General features: G+C 37.6%; 1 pseudogene; it reads left to right on the top strand.

Moving 5' to 3' along the window:
- The first annotated feature begins 5,605 nt into the window (after window positions 1-5,605).
- Window positions 5,606-9,591, top strand: LOC141544915 (E3 UFM1-protein ligase 1-like; annotated as a pseudogene).
- Window positions 9,592-9,922: the final 331 nt, after the last annotated feature.

The following is a 9,922-nucleotide window of genomic DNA, read 5'->3' as shown; positions in this document are numbered from 1 at the left end:
GTAATGATCTTTTTGCTTTGACTTATTAAGGAATGAAAGTAGGAAGGACAGTCTGGATCAAGAGAAAGATTGGGTGGCTTCCCTCTTTGTCTTTTGAATGCAGTCATTAAGTTTTACATTTTCAGCATGTGAACAAGTGCATATTAATTGAAGTGTTGATTTGTTTGGTTGAAATAAAGCCCATTCCTATTGTGGAAAAAAACAACAACTATCATCTATGTATGTATGTATCTCTCTGTCTATCTTTATCTCAACATGTAACTTTCAGAGATATTCTGCACAATTCTTTTTGGTCTCCTTTTTATTCTGTTTTGTGCATTAAAATTGCTTCATTGGCCCTTTTTTTCTTTTGTTATTTTTGTCAGACTTTTCCCATGTTGTACGTCTTTGTTATCCCATCTTCTCTTCTCCCGTTGGAATCTCCCCCTACCCCCGACAAAACAAAAACAAACCTTGTGTCAAATATACAAAGTAAAGCAAACCATTCCCTCAATGTCCATGTCTGACACTGCTGCCTGATTCATTTTACATAAGATCATCTCTTTGATGCATCCTGAATCTGGGCTCTAGAGCAGCACAGACAATAACTATGTACCCCTCCCCACAGATACTCAGAGAAACAGCTGGACCATAACAGCTGCCCCTCCTCGACACAGAAAGGGGCATCAGATTTCCATAGATGAGATGCTGAGAGCAGGTGAGAAAGTTTGCTTCTTTCCATGCTGTCACACACTCGCCATGAATTTCATAAGTGATGGGACACCTTCACAATTGTGTTCTCACATAGACATTACTCAATTACTTTTGTTTTTCTATTACTCATGTGTGAGAGATCATCTCTAGTATACGGTTCCAACAATGTTCACCACCTTCACATGCTCATGGATCTTCTCCTTTTTTCCTTCCTCTTCCTTGCTTCAAGCAATCTTCCACATTCTTGTTGGATGGTTTCCATGAACACAGATCTAATGACATCATTCTTCTGATCAAAAATATTCCATGATTCTCCATTTGCAAAGTATAAATTCCTTGGCCTTTGTTGCCCTCAAAAATCCAATGCCATCTTTTTAAACTCACCTCCTACTCTTTCTTTCCATATATCCTTTCCTCTGACCCAGGTTAAACACTTCTATTACCAAAAGTGTGCTTTCCTACCTCAGGGTTTTTAACTCAAGCAGTTCCTTAGGTCTGGCATGCCTCTCCTTTCATCCTCCAACCCAATGAATTCTTATTTACAAGTGAATTCTATTAAACATGTAAAGAATAATGAATTCCTTATGTAGTATTGGAATTGTTATTTAAATGTTGATAGAATTCACTTGTAATTCCATCTGGCTCTGGAGATTTTTTCTTAGGGAGTTCATTGATGGCTTGTTCATTTTCTTTTTCTAAAATGGGATTGGTTTCTCTTCTGTTAATCTGGGCAATTTCTGTTTTTGTAAATATTCATCCATTTCAATTAGATCGTCAGATTTGTTGACATACAGTTGGGCAAAATAGCTCCTAATTATTGCTTTAATTTCTTCTTCCTGATACATTTTTTTTTTGATTTGCTGTCACCTCTTCTGCCTTCCTTAAAGCTCTGTTGATAATCTTTCTCTACTAAGAATTCACAAATAATTTTATTTATATTTCTTTGGTGCACTGTGTTCTTTTGTTTTATAGTTATTGTATATGCAATTATATACGCATGTCTGAGAGTGTTTATGTACATGAATCTATGTGAAAATATATATTGTGTAAGTTTGTGTGTGTGAGAGAGAGAGGGGGGAAGAGGGAGGGAGACAGGGAAGGAGGAAGGCAGAGAGAGAGGGAAACAGGGAAGAAGAGAAGGAGGGAGGGAGGAAAGGAAAGGGAGAGAGACAGAGGGAGAGGGAGAGAGAGAGAAGGATTGAAGGATTAAAGGAGAGAGGGAGAGAGGAAGAGAAGGAAAGAGAAACTCTTCTTCAAGACAGTGTGGTCTAAAAAAGTGCTAGATTTAATTTAATGTCTGGAAGAAATGATGTCAAAGCCCATTTCTGGCATTAGTTGTATGGTGATGAGAAAGCTCCTTAACTTCTCTAATAGTAACTAGCTCCCAGGCATATATTAATTTACTGGTGGATAGATTGCAATATGCCTTTATAATGGGAGTTCTCTAATCTTTTTGAACACATTGGCTTCATAACCCCTTCCATCACTGGACAGTTAACTCAACAATTATTTGGTTATTGCTCTTCTCTTTGTGACCCATGGACTGTTAGACCCTTCTATCCTTTACTACATCTTGAAGTTTGTTCAAGCTTGTTTGTTATTTCCATGATACTATTTTTCCATCTTATCCTCCGCTATCCCCCTTTCCCCTTGCCTTCAATCTTTTCTAATATCAGGTCTTTTCTAGTGAATCCTGTCTTTTCATTATCTGACCAAACTATTTAAGTTTTAGCTTCAGAATTTAACCTTCCAGTGAATAGCACAAATTAATTTTTTAAAGTATTTGCTGATTTGATCTCTTTGCTATCCAAAGAACTTTCTAAAGTCTTCTCTAGCCCCACAATTGGAAATCATTAATTCCTTGAATTTCAACTCTCACAGCCATACATTGCTATTGGAAAAACTATAGCTTTGACTATATGGAATTTTGTTGGCAAGGTGATGCCTCTGCTTTTTAGTACCCTGTCTATATTTCCCATAGATTTCCTTCCAAGGAGAAAGCTCCTTTTAATTTCATGGCTGCCACTGCCATCTGCAGTGATCTTTGAGCTGCAAAATATAAAATCTGATATTACTTGTATTTTTTCTTCCTCTATTTGTCACAAAGTGATGGGATCAATTGCCAAAATCTTACTCAACTCCTAATGTTTTGCATTTGTTAGCCACTTAATTAATGTTGGCTCAAATGAAATGAACCCAAGTCTTCAGGAGCAAGTCCTGACTGAAATGAGGCAGAATCTAGAAGAAAACTTGACAATTTTGATACTTCCTTCCGTCCTACTCATATCAATTGATCTTGTTCCATTTTGTCATGAAGATTCACAGAAGGCTTTTGAGTGACAGAATAGTATGGCTCTGTCTGAGCCTTAAGATGAATATTGGGAGAAGCCAGATTGCATCTAGAGTTTTGGGTGTCTAACTTGGGGCACCATGATTTAGGAAAGGTATTGATAAATGAGAGATCATAAAAGTAAGGATAGTCAGTATGATAAAAGAAATTAGAGAATTTCTTATGAGGACCATCTAAAGGAAATGGGACTTATTAGCCCAGAGAAACAGCTTTAGATGGAATGTTTGCTGTCTTCAATATGTTGAAATGTGACTAGTTCTGACTGACTCCAGAGAACTAAATTAGGAATAATTAAGCAATTACGATGGAAAAATAGTTAATATTTATATGGTGTCTATTATGTCCCAGGCATTGTGTTAAGCCCCTACAAATATTATCTCATTTGATTCTCACAACAACCCTCACAACAAAGCAGACACTGTGCCCAGTGCTGGAGATATAAAGACAAAACAAAACAGGAAGCCCTCAAGTAGCTTACATTCTATCAAGAGATAGAAGGGGTTGAAACTCTTGAGTCAATGCACTGAGGTGGGACAATTGAGCCCTTGAGGCTAATTACTGATTGGCCAATATTCTATAGGAATATGCTTGGAAAATGGCCTGTCCCACTATCTTGTGTTTGTGTATACAGAGAATTGTGGGAGGGACTAGGAGGTGCAGTGAGACTAGCAGATACCATACATTTGCAGAGAGACAATATACATGTCACATACATTCAAAAAAGCCAGAGTGTATGCTACAAAATGTGAGCTTTAATTTTCATATTAGGTAAATCTTTCTAATCACCAGAGGTGTCCAAAAAAGGAATGGGCTTCCTTGGGAGTTGGCAGGCTCTCAAACACCATAAGTGTTTAAGAAAAAATTGGATTACTACTAGTTGGGTGTTTTGGAGTAGGATCATGGGTTCAATTTTGGGAGTCAGTTATGGATAAATCTAGATGGCTCCTGAGATTTCCTTCCAGCTCTGAGATTCTGTGATTCAAGAGGAGAGACGTCAGATTCAAAAGCAAATCAACTGGTTTCAGATCCAATGTTCTTTCTGCTCTAAAATGGAGATGAGAGACTAGCTCAAAGGAAGCCTTTCCTATTTTGAAAATTCTGACTCATTTTTGTTTAAAAAACAAACAAAGCAATAAAGGCAATAAGAACTGAAAGCAAGCAAGTCTTACCTGGTTTTTATGCCTGTCCAGAGAGGCTTGTTAAATTGATTTGGAGGGTTAAGCATCTCTGTAATGATTACAGTATGTAGAATTTGTATCGAATCCAGTTTTCAACAAGCTGAAGCCATCCTATAGAATATCCAGGGAGCCCATCAGTTAGAAAATCTGCTCCTGTCAGGGCATGATATCATCAATAATCTTTGACCTTTTCTGCAGAAAATCATGGATGATGTCAAATCTCTAGGTGTGCCTCCTTATCTGATTTTTGTACAAACTAATTGAGATCTACAAACTTGGAACGATTTATTTTTTTATTAAAGCTTTTTATTTACAAAACATATGCATGGGTAATTTTTCCAACAATGACCCTTGCAAAACCTTTTGTTCCAAATTATCCCCTCCTTCCCCCTACCCCTTCCCCTAGCTGGCAGGTAGTCTTGGAACAATTTATTAGCAACAACTTATTAACATTGAAAACCCTTTAGGTTTATGATGTTGGGAAGGCTTGACTTTTGTGGCCCCCTCCAACCTCTTGCTATTGCTCTTTCTCTAGATTCCATGCCCTGTATCTGGATTCTTCTTTCCTGGAAATTCCCAGCTGCTTAGATAATTGGCACCTACTTGTCCGTAAGATCAGAGGTGAGAAACCAGTGGGGTGGACTGGAATGAGATCTTGTTCTTCCCAAAGAAGCACTTGGGCTTCTTCTGTGCTGGACAGCAGACCTGTTGTTTGGAGCAGGCCAGGTTTGCCTCCAGGGAAACTGGGATGTATGGCAAATCTCATTGATGACTGGGGACTGAGCTTCTTTTAAAGGCATCAATGGACCTGCATTTTTTTTTTTTTTAGAATTAGGCAAACTGATTTCTTTTTTAAAATTAAATTAAAATTTTTATTAAAGCTTTTTAATTTTCAAAACATATGCTTGGATAATTTTTCAACATTAATCCTTGCAAAACTCTGTGCTCCCATTTTCTCCCTTCTCCCCACCTCCTCCCCTAGATAGCAAGTAATCCAATATATGTTAAACATGGTAAAGTATATATTAAGAATGGATCCCTCTCTTGTAAGTTCCCCCCCTCCCCCTTGCTAAGGCAATTGGAGTTAAGTACTTACCCAGGATCACATAGCTAGGAAACATTAAGTATCTGAGGTCAGATTTGAACTCAGGTTCTCCTGAGTTCAGGATTAATGATGTATTCACTGTGCCACCTAGCTCCCCTTTACTAAGCTTTAAAGATCATTTCACCCAAGGCTTTTCTACTAGGTAAAGCAGCAGATCCCCTCTGAGGATCCAATCATATCCTATGTAACCTCAATGTCCTTCCCTATCATCCCACCCCCAAACCAAAATAGGTCTCAACACTTTCCCCTATATTAAGGAGATAGACAGCTAGGTGGAACATGAGTAGAATGCTGGCGTTGGAGGTGGGAAGACCTGAGTTCAACTCCCACCTCAGGTACTTAGCTTTGTGTGATCCTGGATAAGTCACTCTCAGTTTTTTCATATGTAAAATGGGTACCTACTTCACAGGTTGCTGTGAGAATAAAATAAAATAATGTGTCCATAAGCAGTTGACAACCTTTAAAATGTTATATAAATGATGCTGTTTTTATTATTATTTACAAATAAACATCTATTCTTTTTAGCATCACAGTTCGTGATTTCCAAGAAAAACTTTTAATTCTCCCAAGGTAATTCAAGGAACTGGCATGAAGTGGATGGCAGAAAGAAGGGAAGGGTACTGTAGCACAAAATCCTTTGGATAATCATAAAGTATAGAGAAACTGGGTTCAAGTCCTAGATTTGCCCCTAATATAGCCAGCTTAGATCCAAAACTTTTACATAGTGGAGGGTGGAGGATATTTATCTATCTGTCTGTATATTTAACTGTGTGTCTGTCTATCTGTGTCTGTCAGTCTGTCTGTCTATTTCTATCTATCTGGCTGTGTCTGTCAGTCTGTTTATATGTGTCTTTCTGCCTGTCTATCTGTATGTCTATCTGAATCTATGTATGTGTCTATCTATTTGTATGTCTGTTTATGTCCATCTGTCTGTCTGTCGGCCTGCCTATCTGTGTCTGTCTGCCTATCTATTTATCTGAATATCTGTCTGTCTATCTGTCTGTCTGCATTTCTATTTATCTGTCAGTCTAAATATCTATCTGTGTTTGTCTGTCTGTTTGCCTATCTGTCCATCTGTGTGTCTGTCTGTCAGTCTGTATATCTCTGACTTCTGTCTATCTGTTTGTCTATCTGTCTATCTATCCCTCATGATCTATATCTTGCCCCTGAACCTAGATAGCTAAAGAGGAGCAACTGAGGCAAGTGACTTTGCACAGACCTCCCTCACTCAAATCCAGTTCATTTGAAAATCATGGTATCACCCACTGATGTCATGTTCTCTTCAAGGATGGAGGACAAACAACAATCTATCTGGCTGTTTATCCATTTTTATATTGATAGATATACATCTAGCTATATCTATGGATATATACAGTTATTTCTGTATATATATATATATCTTTATATACATAGATATACCTATCTATATAGGTAGACGTATCTACCTGTATAGACAAACATAGTTATAGGTACATCTATATACAAATGTGTGTGTGTAGAATATACACATGTACATGTATGCATATATGCTCATATATATATATATATATACACATACATCACATATATCACATGTACATACATTTGTGTGTGTGTGATTTGCTGAGAATCCCAGAGCTATGTATCAGAAGTAGGGTTTGAACTTAGGTCTTCCTAACTTTGATGCCAGTTATTTATCTACACAGCATAGAGGAATTTTCTAATCTCTGTCTCTCTTTCTCTGCTCTCTTTGTCTCTGTTTCTATCTATCTATCTGTCTCTTTCTTTCCTCCTCTCTCTCCTTCTTTCTCTCCTTCTTTCTCTATTTCTTTCTCTGTGTCTCTCTCTGTCTCTGACTTTCTCCTTCCCTCCCTCCTTCTTTCCTTCTCTTCCTTCATCCCTCCTTCCTTCCTTCTCTTCCTTCCTCTCTCCCTTCTTCCTTCTCTCCCTTCCTCTCTCTCTCCCTCCCTCCTTTCACCTTTCCTTCCTATCTTTGTCCTTTCCTTCCTTTCTCTCTCCCTCTTTCCCTCCATCCATCCCTCCCTCCTTCTGTCCCTCCCTTCCCCCCCTCTTTGTCAGTTGCCTGAAATTTAGGTACACATGTACTGTGGTTTCATTTCCTCAAATCAGACTAAGATGAAACAGTGGGCACCCACATCTACCATCTAAGGCAGTGCTTCCCTATGTTTATAGGGACTAGATTTGTTATGATACTAATGGAGAGAATTCTGAACCTTGGCAAACTCCTAATTATAGAGAGAAGCACCTCTGAAACTTAGTCTTTTTTTTTTTTTAAACTGCAACTTATGGTCTTAAAAATGTCTCTGAAATGAAAAAAGTGAAGTGATTTACTCAGTCACCAGCCAACACATGTCAGAAGTAGGATTTAAGTCCAGGACTTCCTAACTTTGAGGTCAGCTCTCTATCCACTATCTCACTTGGTTCATGCTTTATTCAATAAATCTGATAATTGGCTTAAAATAGGTATGATTGAGTGAATGTTCTTTGAAGTTCCCAAACTAACAGCCTTTTACCTGTGTTAATCTGAACAAGTCACTCTCCCTGAGGGAACTGGACTAAATAAGATAGCTCTAAATCTGAGGGAATCCTCAGAGGCCATCTAGTTTCTCATTTTATAGATGAGGAAACAGATCCAAAAAGGTTGTGCTTTCCCCAAAATCACTTGTAAGATTTGAATCTAGAAGTCTTCTGGCTTCAAACCATTATATCAGATTACCTCCTTTTTGTAGTTCAAAACCAGCTTCAAACTCTAAACTGAATGTCCCTAAGCAACTCACTTAACCCTGCTTGCCTTGGTTTCCTCACCTGTAAAATGAGCTGAAGAAGTAAATGGCAAACAACTTTGGTATTTTTGCCAAGGAAACCTCATGGAGTGGATTAGGTAGAGCCAACCAGCTGGACTTGTGCTATGGTCAGGGATGCGGGATGGGATCCAGGAATTGGCAGCAGACTTCCAACAGTGGGGCAGTAGTTTGCAGAGACTAAGTAAGGGTATTATCAGAATGGAGCTGTATATAAGTTGTAACTAAATTGATTAATCAGAAACAGTTACAAGTAGTTCACATACTTGATGGTAAATAATGTATTATTTCTGCTCAAACAACTGAGGGATGAGTTTCAAGTTTGTGGTGGTCTAGTAAACATTGTTAATCTTCTGACTAATATTGAAAACAGAATTAGCAACATTATTAAGACAGAGAAAAATGTTCAAGTAGTGTTAAAGCAGCTGATCATTGAGAACTCTTTGATCACTTAGCTGAAGAAGTAAGCAACACGCCACAGGGAAATAGGACAAGTACCTATTTCAGAAATCTATGATTTCCCAGGAAACTTTGTGATGCAGGCCCTCTCCTAGCATCCAGATCAACATATTATTGTACACATAGACCATGACAACAGACGAGTGATTTTGCTGAAGTATTTGTGGCATATGTAAGTGGCTTTTTAGTGCTATAATCCAGTTCACTCCAGTAATTTATTTGATTCCTTAATCTAGATTTCAGCAACAATTGCTTTTTTGTGTGTGCTTAAGGAATTTATTCATGGTGGGTGTTTAAAAAGTGCATTTGTTAGAAGGACACAAGTTAAAGTTATATTTGTTCCATATATAAATATATACACACACATACATATACATATATATATGTACATACACACATAACACACATACATAGATATACAAACACACACACACACACACATACACACACACACACACATATACAGAGCAACTGGGTAGAATCCTTTTTGGATAAAATGACTATCTCGAATTTGATGCTTTTATCCAGATTTGTAATCCCACTTGCTGTGAGTTCTGTAAAGAAAAGATACCTAACTTCATGACTCTTGTTTTTGAAAGCTGATTATCTTGGTCAAGGAATTGTAGACCAGGTTGAAGCTTCAGTAGAAGAAACCATCAGCTTTGATTCCTGGGTGGATATTTTTGCCAGTACTGTCAGGTTCTTTTACAGCAGAAGATGCTGGAATATTACTTCAGCTGTGATGAGAATTTTTGGCAAACAGCCATCACCTTTGGTCTTTAATGATACTATAGTAAGTGAAAAGTTTATAAAATGGAGTTGACCGATGAATTGGTGCATCAGAAAGTTGTAAAGGAAATGAAGAATAACCCAGTTCATTTAATCGCTGAAGAAGATTTGAAATAGTTTCTTATCCTGGATAGTGTTAGTTCAAGTGAAAAGATAAAAAGGATGAATGATGTAGGAGGAGATGATGGTAGAAATGCCAGGGAGATCAAAATTTAAAAGACCATGATGATTAATTCTGATGGACGTGGCTCTCTTCAACAATGAGATGATTCAAACTAGTTCCAATTGTTTAGTGATGAAGAGAGCCATCTACACTCAAAGAGAAGACTATGGGAACTGAGTGGAGTTCATAAGATAACATTTTCACTCTTTCTATTGTTGTTTGCTTGCATTTTGTTTTTGTTTTCTTCTCGATCTGATTTTTTTTGTGTGTAGCAAGATAACTTTATAAATATATATATTGGAATTAACATATATTTAACATGTATTGGATTCCCTGCCATATAGGGGAGAGGGTGGGGGAAAGGAGGGGATAATTTGGGACAGA

The sequence above is a fragment of the Sminthopsis crassicaudata genome, chromosome 1 (genome assembly GCF_048593235.1).
Source record: "Sminthopsis crassicaudata isolate SCR6 chromosome 1, ASM4859323v1, whole genome shotgun sequence".
Classification (NCBI taxonomy): domain Eukaryota; kingdom Metazoa; phylum Chordata; class Mammalia; order Dasyuromorphia; family Dasyuridae; genus Sminthopsis; species Sminthopsis crassicaudata.
This window is presented reverse-complemented; position numbering and strand designations above follow the sequence as displayed.